Genomic DNA, 13419 nt, shown 5'->3' with positions numbered 1-13419 from the left:
GGGTTTCCGTTCCATTCTGATAATTCTGATAGCACTCGACAAGGAGTAGACAGTCATTTACTGGCGGACTCTGATGTTCGATTTGAACTTGGGTCTAACTATAGAATATTCCTCTTCTGTTTGTATTAGGGGCTGGGTTTGGGGATACTCAAGTGTTTCGATCAGGTGAAGGCAATGACCTTAGCGCGGAGAGCGGTGTGGTGGCAGGGGAAAAGTAATTATATTCTTTGGGTAGGTCTGTTTATGTGAGCAACGCGAGATTGCGGGAATAGTGGGAGATGCGTAACGCGGAACACAAAAATATACTCAATACTACAGGGTATTTTCGCTCCGAGAGACATTCTGAAATTTCATTCAAATTGAATGGGGAGGGGGTCACCTAACGGTGCTTTCATTGCTGTTTATTTGCTTGGACACCCCCCCCCCCCCCCCAAAAAAAAACAAAAAAAAAAAACAAGAAAAAACTCCACTCGACGAACGACTCCACTGACGCACTCCTCTCGAGACGAGGCCCAAACTTTTGCGCACTTCATAAAAGATTGCGAAAAAAAGCAGAGCAAACAAATGAAGAAAACTACAAAATAAATACTTATAGTAATAACATTTTGGGACCGTTAGGAGAGCCAAAGCCGCCAACCTCAACCCCAGCCCCAAGTGGGGGGCCAATGTGGGTTACACTTTTACGACTCTTCACCCGAAAGCCCGCGGGCAGGCCACGAGAGATACATTTCGTTGGACGGAAGATCCCATATGCAAATTACGAGCGAAGCCAAGCCACACCTGGGGGCATCGCATAATTGTGTCACTGTGAGTGAATTTCATTAGAATTTTATATTTATTTGTCAGAGCAGCAGCAGCAGCAGCAGCGGGCAGTCCTTGGCTTCCCTTACTGGGAAATTCATTTCATTTGCATATGTATCTTTTCGTGTGTATATTTTCCTAGATTTATTTATCGCTTTCCATAATATTTCACAGATCCTACAGTAGTGCCGCAGTTAGTCGAAGGCCCGAGGCTTTATTAATTGCATTTCACAATCCAATTAACACCCGAAACAAACTTTCGAATGTTGAAATGCCAAGATCACTCCTCCTCGGCGGATAGATAGCCTTCTCATGGAAATGAGAGACGAAATGGAAGGCCCCCAGGGAGGAGGATGACAGGAGGGCAGAACACGAGTCAATCGAGTGAAATGGAAAGCGGACAAAAGACACACAAAAGACAAGACACAAAACGTGTTGCAAATTGTATGCAGGTCAAAAAACAACACTCACACAGATTAACCGAAAGCCGAAAAGATTAATAACAATAGGGGTAAACGGCTGGAGCTGGAGCTGGGAGCTGGAGGGGGGGACAACCTCGCGTTGATTAGAGTCGGCCCTGAGGCGGATCTGCATAGAAAAGTATCTTCGAGATACACTGTCTGTCTTTTGTTTTATTTGCGGCTGTGAGTGCAAAGAAATTAGATTTGTATCGCATCGATTCGGATTATTTTCCCTCAGTTCCATTGGCGCTTTTTTCTCTGTTTTGCTTATGGATTGTTCTTGAAATATGTTTGACTTTGCAAAGAGGAAACAACAAACTACAAATCGGTTTATGTCTGTCCTCGGAACAACATCGTTGAGTGGATCGATGTTCAGGGCAAATGGCCATCAAAATCCATCTTCTGTTTTGTTTTGGGTCGATACAGAAATAAAACCTAATCGGGATTCAAACGAAAATAGCAGCATTTCCACACAGATTCGCCAAACACATGCCCCCTGTTTTATATAGGTGTCTTATCTATCTATCTCTCATTCAACAAACTGCCTAATCTCATTCGCCGGCTTAATTTGTTTATAAACAAATGAGAGAAATCCTCGCATGGCAGGGAGAGTGGGAGAGCGTGACAGAGTGTGATATAATACATAATTATACAATGTTTTCAGGCGATTATTCGTACGAAAAGTCATTGTACTCGACAGACAGCCACTCGTAAAACAGAATTAATCGAAACAGAATAAAATGAAATAAAACACAACAGAATCAGCTGAGATCCCCCTCCTGATAACGAAATATAAATTACAGAACGGGTTGTAATCGTATTGTATGTATTTGTATAGAGCAATAAAATAATTGAATTATACGGAAATTCATTTCTGGAATAGGAATACGGTTTTGGTAGTGCCATTTGTATTCCTCCATACAAATCTATCCATTCATTGAATGATATAATTTAAGTAAATGCACAGCACAATATCTTCTAACATTAATTCATTCATCTCCTATACATATATTAATATCCACTACTACTCGTATTTCTACATATATCAGATCTACATATAAGCCACTTTAATTGTATTCAAATTCAAACGATCTATCTTATCCATTGGAATGTTAGTTTATCTATAATTTTCCATCTAGACAAACACATCCATCGTTCTCAGATCAAACAGTCATTCCTCTACCTGACCCATAGAAGGGGTAGAATCTTTGCGCGGTACTCATTCAATTGAAACTCGATACTTTATCCAATCACTCCATCCCTTGTCGTGCTGTACTCTCTCACACAACTTCAGTTGAGAAGGACAAGGAAAAAAGGATGGCAAAATTTCTGCAAACACACACACACACACACACAGCCACATGGGATGCTGCACAAAAACAACTTCTAACTTCTGTTCAACTCTCTGAATGCTCTCTGCTCTCACGTACTCTCATTCTCTCTTCTAGCAACAACAAACTTCGTTTCGGGAGTTTTGCACATGGAAATACACATATATTTCCCTCTCGGTCTCTCTCTCTCTCCTTTGTTGTTGCATGCAGACCCGCCTGCTGCAGCATCATGGGGGACTGTGAGTGGGGGGGCGACGAATGTGTATACCTTTATGTGAGACAACAAAGTTATACCGATTTTCCTACCTTTATTCAAAAATATTGAATGTTTTCCGACTCTCTAAATTATATTGCACACCGAATCACCTGGATTCTTGATTATGATTAATTCTCTAGGGTTGTTGTTGTTAAACTGTTAAACACTTTAGTATCGGAATAATACTAATTATTAATTGCCTTTAATTATTAGATTTATTTGTGATTGGATTTGTTTCTCTTTTGCTTTACTTCTCCATTCAAAAAATCACCTTGCACGTCGTCGCGTTGTGTTTGGTTCACCGTTCCACGAATTTCACTTTCGATTTTGAGCGTGGATTGGATTCGATTTCTATATCCGACTATTCCGACTCTTTGGATAACATAACCACCCGTCGTCGTCTCGTCCCGAATATTCAACAAAACGCCAAGCACGCGGAAAACAAAAACTGAGTTTTGTCTCGAACTTGGATAATTTGAATTTGTATCGAATCGAAACGAGCACGGCGTCCGCTACACAACCGCTCTGCGTGAAAAAATTTCGGCGAATTCGCGGGCTCCAACGCTGCTGTTGAGGATTCGGTTTTTGTGACTACTGTCAGCAGTGCTGCCGATTACGCTTTTTTCCCGTCAGATCTGGCTTTTTTTTAAGAACAAGTGCGTGAAAAATTGGTGAATTGCGGGAGGCGGGAATTCTGGGTTTTTTGTAATTGCGTTTGGCTTTTTTCCGTCAACAAAATCTTGTGCGCTAAGTTGAAAATATGCAGAAATTGAATGAAAATATAGCGATATTTATTAAATAAAGAGATAAACTACTGTAACAGCCCTAGTTTGGAGTGAGGCTTATTTCTTAAATATCACCTTAATACAAAATTGATATTTACGTTACATTATTTACGTTTATGTATGCTATTGGAGCTTGGTTTTATATTCTTCTAGCTTGAAACAGCTTTTTCTTCGATAAAAAGTTGGCAGCACTGACTGTGAGACACAGTTTTGAATGAAAGAGCAAAGAAGAGCGCAATGCTCAATTTTGCGTTGATGATGACCACCTTGCTGTGCTAACACACCTTGCGCCTCAGCCGAGAGAAAAACGCTGATAGTCAAATGTAAAACCAGAAAACAAACGCACCCAGAAACAACAGCTGCCGGAGAGAGAGCGAGAGAGAGTGAAACGGAGAGAGCAAGATAAATAACATAGAGCAGACAACATAATTGAGCTGGTCATAAAAAGAAAATAAAAACGAGAGACGAAAACAGAGAGAGAGAGGGAATATGAGAGTGAGAGAGCAGCAGAGTTTAGAGCTGTTGTGGGCACAGTGGGTCGGTAAGGGAAAATTATGGAATATAGTTCCATACAAATTACATATATCAGTCGAAGACATGTCGTTAAATTCTGGGCGGCATATCCATGAAAGTCCATCGAGGCCGAGGAATTAAAAGCTAATATAAACACATTTCCATAGAATTTTGTACCGATATTATATTCTTATTTACTGAAAGTTGACTAATAAACCAATTGACATATCCATTCATTAACTGTAACAATCTATTAAAATACGCATAAATTCACTTTTTAATTTATTTTATCTGGCTACCAAACCGGTTACTGGGTAAGTAGTTCCAGGATAACCACCTCTGGTGCTAAAGGGTAATGGTTATCAGCTATAAATATTAGTAATTATACCATTACTGGTTATCACTCAGTTACAATATTATTTAAGCAACTTACAAAGCTATTGCAGATGAAATTCAAATCAAAGTTAAATTCCATAGAGAAAGAGAGAACTCTGGAACATAAAATTAAAACTAATATAAGTTTTAATAAACTACTGCAACAAAATCAAATTACCGCACCATTTATCACGAATTTCATCTGTGAAAGTTCTCACACAGTAAGGTTCCACCCCGAGTCGAAATTTATTTCGATTAATGCCAACAAACCACAACAAACACAAGAAGGCCCACATTAAATACACATTACCATTATACAGATCGATCATGTTGCATGCTAGAATGAAAGCGCCCTCGAGGGCTCATTATGAGACATCTGGTGAGTGCGAAACATGAAACACTTCAAACACGGCCCGCATATGACCGATGGCCATCGAGACTGCATTGGTGGTACAAGGGTACCGTCCCGGATTGAATTCAACACTCCCCCGAGCTGATGACAAATGGATTGTGATCCACTGTGGACCAATGGTCTTGGCACTTTCATGGAGTGCAACAAGAAAGCCAAACGAAAAACTAAGCTGAAATGCAAAACAAGTAGATCCGTAATAATCGTCGTTCCGTAATTAAAAAGTTCTGTTTGATATGGGACTCGGTGTGCTTCTCCAAGTCTACAATATACCCTTTTACTGTACTAGTACTCCGCGCCAAGCCATTTCTTCTGCACACGTGCTCCCCTTCATATTTGGCTCTCGTGCAGCTGGCTGGCGCTCTTTTCGCTTCCAAACACAAACACAAACAGTAAAAGCAAACGCAAACGCTCTCTCGGTCCCGCTCTCGCGTTTGCCGTTAACGCAGCGGGTGGTGGATGGTGGCTGCCTTAACAGAGCACTGTTATTTTAACATTAGCCTAGCCACAGCGATAACATAAAGCATAATTTAATTAAGGAATTAAGTGTTAATTACTCGGACTTTAGCAATCGCCTCCAATACATATGATGATAATGTGTCAACCAGACAAAGACGCAGTCCGACTCTGTGGCAATCTTCTGCGGGCACATTCCACCAGCTCTTATCAACCCACAAAAGGCACAGCAGAAGCAACAAAAATTGTTTATTCCAATTACAACACATGCCCACAGCTGGCCTCACAGCAAAGACACAACAAGCCAGCAAAAACAAAAGTAAAAGAGCAAGACCCGAAGAAAACAAGAAATGAAAACAAGCTCAGAAATCCAGAGGAAATAAAGAGGCCAGACCCAGACCAGACCCAAACCCAAGCCGATCCGATCCTATGGAAATTGTCGTTTGGGGCTGTGTCTGGAATATTTATCGTATGCAATCGATGATAATACGCGATGGAGACACACGGGCTCCGGTGACTCCCAAATGGTGTCGACATGGGTGGAACGCCCACCGACAAACGCAAGATCTGTTTGGGGAGAAGACAGTCTGAAGATCGATCGGGTATGGAAATCGCTTACCATACTGGTTGTGCAAGAAGAAATGGTTGCAGATTTCAATACGAGGAAGAAAAGAGAATGTCAATTTAGATATGTATTTGTATTTCATAGCCAAAATACATCAACAGAGGCATATTAAAAGGGTCTATTGTTCGAGAACATATGCAAATGGAAATGATTTGATTTATTTGAATTCCTTAACTTAACTGATGTACCGGATCTTGTAGAACAATCCAACCATGACTTGACCTAACTAAATCATTTCAGATGACACATTTCTCACGCATTTTTCCAGCTCCGAGTGCAAATCCAGACCCCCAATAGAGTTGCATTCTTTCCAGAACTCTCCCACACTTAATATGCCGCCTCGCCCTCCCCGATTTTCCGATTTCCTTATCCGCGACCCAGCATCTATTTTACCACATTCACCCGGGCCGAAAACGCATCTTGAATGATAAGTCAAAGCTGCGAAAAACCAGAAAAACCTCCATTACGGCGACAGGGGCCAGAGTTGGGGTCCCCTACGGCACTGCTTAACGTTTTGGACATATCTTTTGCTTACAACATTTACGACAGGAAGAAATCCATCAACACGATTCTTTGGGCCGGGCCAAGCAGGCCAGGCTGGGCCTGCCTTCGGGCCACAAGACTTTCCATCAGAAAAAACAGCGAGGCGGAGAGGGAAAAACATGGAAAAAGTTGCATTCAACACTCGCTTTCTTTGCGAGTCATGTTGTAATGGTCGCCCGAGGCCCTGCAGACGACTGGCCGGCCGAGGCCGACCCTTCAGCATTAGTAGGATGGTGTAAGACCCAGCTCTCCCCCACTCCGCACTCCCCATTCCCCAGTCCCCTCCTTTAAACACATTTTACACTGTCACGGGAAATTGTTTGTTTAACATGCGCGGCGTGTTTAAAATTACATGATGAGCAGCATTTATCAAAAACCATAAAGAAATCAAAACAGCCAAGCCACATGGGAAGAAGGGACTCTGGCACTGCTCTCGCTATGAAGGCTATCGCCAGCTTTGTCTGGGCTCTCGATCTTGCAGATCCTACGCAAGTCTCCTTTGCTGCATTATTTCTTTTCTTTTTTCTGTTTTCTTGATTGCAAGTATATTTAGCTGCCTGTCTCTGAGGTCGTCGACGGGGTCTTGATTCAATCGAACGAAACGACGAGACAACGACCACCAGCTCCACCTCCAGGTCCCTCTTCCAAGAGCCCCTCCCTCCGCGCTCTCTGGGCAATCATTGGTCTTTGGTCGTGGGTCTCTGGTCTGTCTGCTCTCTCTGGCGACCTATGCTGATTTCTCGGAAAGAAATTATGATATTTCTTGTGGTCATCCGATGATGAGTGGCCGTTGTCTCATCTTTTGTTGAAAAGAACTTCTGGTTTCTTTTATTTTGCTTCTACCACCCACACGCGCAGAACTGCTGGTAGCCATGGGAATGATTACTTAATTGGACCGATTCTGGGCGTGCATTTTGCTCATGGGAGTGAGAACAGAATGTATAATTGACTAGAACGAACTTAGGTCGGAAATCACTGGAAAGGAAGGTGAAGGTTCTGCCAGATGTAGTAGAGGGTGAGGCAAAACTGATCTAAACTAAAACTATGCAACTAAAGAATATACCCTCCTTTTCACTAAATGGCTTCGTATTAGTCCATCTATTTATTCCCAAAAGACTCTTCAGACTTCATAATGCTGTATGGTTCCATGAGTGCATCTTTAGATGATTATACTTTCGGAGAGTAATTTAAATATTTGCAAGTCGAAGAATAGTTAAATTAATTTCTGAAAAAAAGCTTTGCATATGCATATTAATCATACAATTTTTAATGTGATAATTACGAATACAGCACACCAGTGTCTGCAAAGCAAAAGTGAATGAGTTTACGAAATGAGTCTGCATGTGGTCCACTTCCTTGGATGTGGGTTTTAAATATCCATGCCGGTCGGCAGCTGAACGTAAATCTTCATTTGTAATCGTTTGTTCCGAACTTTTCCTTTTCCTTATTCGACAAGTTACGCCCTACGTGAACGGATAGTGGCTTGAGCAGAAGTACAGTACTGCCCCCGCCCCACACCACAGACGTGGACAATTAATCACAATGAGTACGAGTATTGTACTATGTACAGTGCGTTTCATAGGTGTGAAGCCTGAGTGCAGTCGTTCGACAACTTAAGGGACATTTTCCTTTGACTTTTTTAAAGACTAAATTTTGTTTTTTTTTTATTCAATATTTTGTACAATAATTACGAGTATAATATATATGCAATGTATGTACATATAACATATACAATGGCAAATCCACATTTTTAAGATCGATAATTGATATTAATCGATAACTTTTATACATCATTTACAGACGTATGACGAATGTGCCAGAAGCTGCCATAATGGAACAGGGGTATATGTTCATGTATTCATATTTGATAGCGGATTAATGAAATTGGTTAATAACTAAACTCATTTGATACAGTCGATTATTGATCGATAGATCTACCTTATGAAGTATAACATCATTCGATAGTTATCTTCATGTAATACCTACTCGATCGATTGGATTGGATTGAAGTACAGTGATTTTATAGCACTGCACCGCACTGTACGTTGTCTGGGGTTCACTCCATAATTACCAGACTGGACTGGCTCCCACTCCCCCTCGACACTTCAACTCCTTCCCCACAGCCCTCTCCTCTCACACACACACACACAGATACACCCTGGCCCCAGGCCCGCGCACTTGAAGGCTCAAAGTTAATCGGCTTTCGCAGACCCCCGAAGATAAGATGCCTGGCCCCCGCTGGCTCATTATCAAGTAACGGTTGATGCACGCATAAATTAATTATTTCACAGGCGATGCGATCCACGAATCGAACTCAAACCCCGAACGCGGACAGAATGTTAATTACGAATCCAGAACCAAGACCGAAGTAGAAATAGAAATTGAAAGAAATGTTGTAGGCCAATGTAAGCAACAGATCAAATATGTATTTGGCGATAAGATTTTCGACTCTTGAATTTGGGTTCGCTTTCCTTCGTTTTTCAAGTACTCGGAACCGGTTCTCAGTCTGCGGTTCATGACAGAAACCCATCAAACCCCCACCAAAATCTAGTCAAAGTCCATCCGTCCATCCATCCATCCATCCACCCATCCGGCAGTGTGAAATTAGTGGAATAAATCAAATTGGAAAATGGTCTTTAGGATGAAATATGGAATTGCTCTGTGGGGTAATGAGTAACCCCCCTTCGTCACAGTGGTGGGAACTTTTCCAAGTGGAAGACTGGGGGAGACTCCGTTATGTGTGGCGTGGGGCTGATTAGTACGGGGTCAAGTCTGTGCCCCCTCTCAAGAAACAGCCATCAAAACGCTCCATCTCTGACTTTGCCGGCTCCTCAAGAGCTCTGCCACATGTAATTCGATATGACGCCTTGGCACACACAACGTGGGGAAGGAATTGTGCCCGAGGAGTGGGGATGGGAATGCACTAGAGGCCTTATACTAGAAAATCTTGCATTAGCTTCTAGTGCGCGTTGATATGATTTTCTTACGACTCGTTACCATTTCAAATTGAGCGAAATAAAAAAATATAACATTCTGATATTTCTTATAAGAAAAAATGAGTTTATGGATGTCTAAAAGAGTGTGGCTGGAAGGGAGCAGCGATAAGAGGTGTACCAACTAGTTGAAAATGAGGCAATAAAAAGTATAAGGAAAGGATGCAATACTTACTTAGTCCAGTGGAATTCATACTTACAATGAAAAAATGTGTTAGAGATAATTAGTTATCTAATTTTATTAATTTTATTTAATTGTATCAGCGAACCTTTAACATAATTTGATATTGCGATGATCGATCGCATGTATGCATGTCTTGAATAACATATTATATAGAAAACTTGGGGAACTGAAAATGTGGGAAAACCCAAGCAGATGTCAGCTGGAATAAATTGGATATAGTAAACATTTGCTGATCTTATGCTAGAAATCAAAGAATTAACAACTAATGGGTGTCGTTTGCTGGGTATAATACGATCTTTACAGGGAAACCTATATGCGATAGGAAGTTGCTTAAGAAAAGAATAGAATTTCCAAAATAGTTCAATAATGCACAATTTTAATTTTAAAATAGATTTGAATGCAAAATTCTGTAATGGAATTTCCATTGCAGATCGCAGACCTTGAAATCGTTCGTGATCTTGACTAATACAGAAATTCGTACATATACTCGTATGTGAAAATGGAAAAACCAGCTTCCCCACTTGACCTACTCTGCATGCAATTGCCGTAATTAAAACCTTCAAATAGAGGTCTTCGCATTTCCATACTCGTGGACTCGTAGTTTACAGTCCAGAAGACACGAACAACCGATGTGTGCGAGAAGAAACAGCGACCCAGGCATAGACCTTGCACAACCGCCGAACCGCCGGAGAGATCAACCAAGCGATCCCCAGCGACGACCCACATACCACATAAAAGGCCGAAAATATGAAAATGGGAAAATTACTACATTTTTGCCGGCACAAGTACTGTAATCGCGAGGTAAATGAAATTTTTCAGTCGGCCCAAGACGATTTGCGTCATTCAAAGGTCGCTTTCTGCACACCCTAATGGGTTAATTACTCGCACAGTGCAAGGGTTAGGCTCGCAAAGGTTTTTGTTTGCTTTTGTTGAGGAAAATCTGTTCACTTGGAAATATTTAAATCTTTACAGCTTCAGCGGACTGCATTCCCCCGTCTCACTGGCATAAACAAACGCAAAATAGAGCGCCAATCATAAATATGCACACTCTTTGCTGGCGTACAAACAGCACGAAATTTGCCAAAAAGTGCAGCGAAGTCTTTGCATCACTCAGCATCTGGGAAACTATAAAATGCACGCCCTGCAATCCACCGAAGGCGGGAAAATAGGGAAAAGAATTTTTCTTCCGCTGCAGCGCGCTGGTGGGGGAGTACAAACAGCTAAGGCAAAATACAATTTTGAGGCACGCACTGGTCTGTGCCAGATGCTTCGGGAAACGTTTTCCCAGGCAGGAAAAGTGGGAAACTAATGGCGCCATATAGGGAAGGGGAAGGTCTATATGCAAATATCTACAGAATCTCTGGGGAAATTTCTTAGGGGGCTGAAACGTAAAGAACATATAAACAAAGATATGCTTTTTTGAATATTGTGAACAATTTTGAAGAATTTGTACCATGAAGGCATAGTTAAATCCTAAAATTTGCTACTCGCATATCCCTGGCACAAGAGCAAGCCGATGTGCGCTGCTGTATTCCAGAAATTAGACTAACAATCAAGAAAAATTATAGCTAAACTGAAATAGGTATGGATGTTTAGTTATTTTAAGAACAGGAAGATAGTTAGTAGAGGTACAGGGAGATTTATTCTAAGCATAGATCTATAACGTGGAAGGAACAACTGCAACTTTCTAGCAGATATGATTTTACTTAAATTTTTTACGTTTTCCTTCAATGATGATCACTATTTTTGAGTAATTTTTATATGTAAAACTTAGAATTAATCATTAATTTTAATAAAAAATATATAAAACACAAAAATACAGATTATATTTGATTTTTAATTTGTTTGCTCACATTAAAACTCAACATTAATTTAAGGCTAGTGTGTTCTAATGTTCGGCAATATTATTGCATACATACATATACTTGCAAATAGACAACAAAGCTACCCCCCAGTATCTATTGATTTTTTTCTAATAAATACTTTTAAGAAATAATGAATTAATAATTACTTATGATTTTTAGGCTATTTCGCTCAAAATAAATCTCAACGGTGTAGTTCTCAATATAGCCAAATCCTCTGTTGTGCAATACTTCGCCTCTGACCGCGGCCATGCTGCCTACTTCGCTTCGTCTGTTCTTGAATGCCCCAGAATCCTAGAACAACAGTGCTTGGCAGGGCGCAGTCGGTCCCAGTCTCGGAGAAAAAATGCCTCGTCCTTCCCAAGGCATACAATATGTAATTGTAGGATTGGGACCGACTTTAACACGTCGCCAAGGACTGTCTGTTTGTTGCTGCAAGTTAGAGCGAAAGATAATATGTTGTAGTATTCTGGGACCGACTCAGCTGCCCAGACTAGCTAAACAGACGAGCTGAATAGACGAAGTCGAGAAGGAAGCAGGCGGCAGTCAGAGACGAGGCGGGGCGTTACGGGGTTTTTTGGTCCCTCATGCAACATCTTGATATTGTAGTATAGTCTTTGATTTCACTGACATTAATACAAATATATGTTTATTGGTCAACTAAGTTAGGCTGAAGTAAAATTAGAAAATAATTTGGGTACAGACTTATATAGAAATGGGTTATTTTTGACTTTTTAGGTTTTTTCTGGCATAGTGGAAATTTTGGCGGAAATGCCAACGGCGGAAATGAACCCAGCGATACGCCGTGCTCTACTACATACCAATATTCCGTACAAAATATAAAATTCAGTGGCGAGCGAGCATGGAGGGAGGGATATACTGAAATTGCCGGCTATAGCCCATAGCCAATTTGATCAACCTCCAATATTATGGAGTATTGGGTAGAAAAATTAGAATTGTTGTCTTTCTGGAAAATGTAATAGGGACAGTACAGTTTATGCGACTTGGTGAAAATCAATCAAAACAGCAATAATATAATAATATATACAAGTAAGGGGCAAGCCCCGTGCACTCACTTGCTAAAGCAAAAAAAAACAACAACAAAAATTCCACTGATTTATCTAGAATTTACGTGCAGAAACTAATTGGCGATCAGACAAGGTCAGACATTTCAATTTGGCTCTCATAAGCTTTTGAATAAAATATCGGAAAAACGACCCAAACTAAATTATCAGGCGACGATCACGACGACCGAAAACTTTTTTGTATAATAGGGAGGTAAAAAGATGTTTAGATTAAATAAGCACCAAAAAGTAATAAGAAAAATGTTGTGGGTTTTTAATTATTCGCTTAAATTATAAAGGAATTTATGAAAGTAATCTTAAACCTCTGCAACAAACAAAGAAGCAATGAGTTTTATTCCTTGATGTATACATAAATGGTACTTTAAAGTATTTTGCATCTTTGTGTAATCATAAATTTTTATCACACACAGTCTGAGAGGAATGTGCAAAGCTTTTCATCCATTCCAGAGTAAATAATTAAGAGAAATGAGAAATCCGAGCCGAATGCTGACTGACCCATTAAATAAATGCTCGTTTCACAACCTTTGTACATCAATTGTAAAAAAAAGAATTGAAATGCGAAATTCACTCGATGAAATCTAGCAAATTTGAGGAGATTTGTTGCGAAATGTATTAACAAGTGCCTTGAACTTTAGCTAGAGGGAGCAAACAACTCATCTGAAACACTAAAGTGTTGGGATAAAGGATACAGGAGCAGCTTGTGTGGTAACGAGTAGATGCTGATTCACCATCAGTAGCCG

General features: G+C 40.5%; 1 protein-coding gene across 3 annotated transcripts in view; it reads right to left on the bottom strand.

The window, feature by feature from the left end:
• LOC108162817 (dual specificity tyrosine-phosphorylation-regulated kinase 2) overlaps positions 1-3418 on the bottom strand; it is a 54725-nt gene extending 51307 nt beyond the window's left edge. For 2 of the 3 annotated variants that reach the window (XM_033392739.1, XM_033392740.1), the window contains exon 1: positions 2900-3418. The gene's annotated coding sequence lies outside the window, so the exon portion shown is untranslated. The remainder of the gene's footprint in view (positions 1-2899) is intronic. The other variant, XM_017297732.2, reaches the window with a different exon arrangement.
• Positions 3419-13419: the final 10001 nt, after the last annotated feature.

This window comes from Drosophila miranda, chromosome 4, assembly GCF_003369915.1.
Source record: "Drosophila miranda strain MSH22 chromosome 4, D.miranda_PacBio2.1, whole genome shotgun sequence".
NCBI lineage: Eukaryota > Metazoa > Arthropoda > Insecta > Diptera > Drosophilidae > Drosophila > Drosophila miranda.
This window is presented reverse-complemented; position numbering and strand designations above follow the sequence as displayed.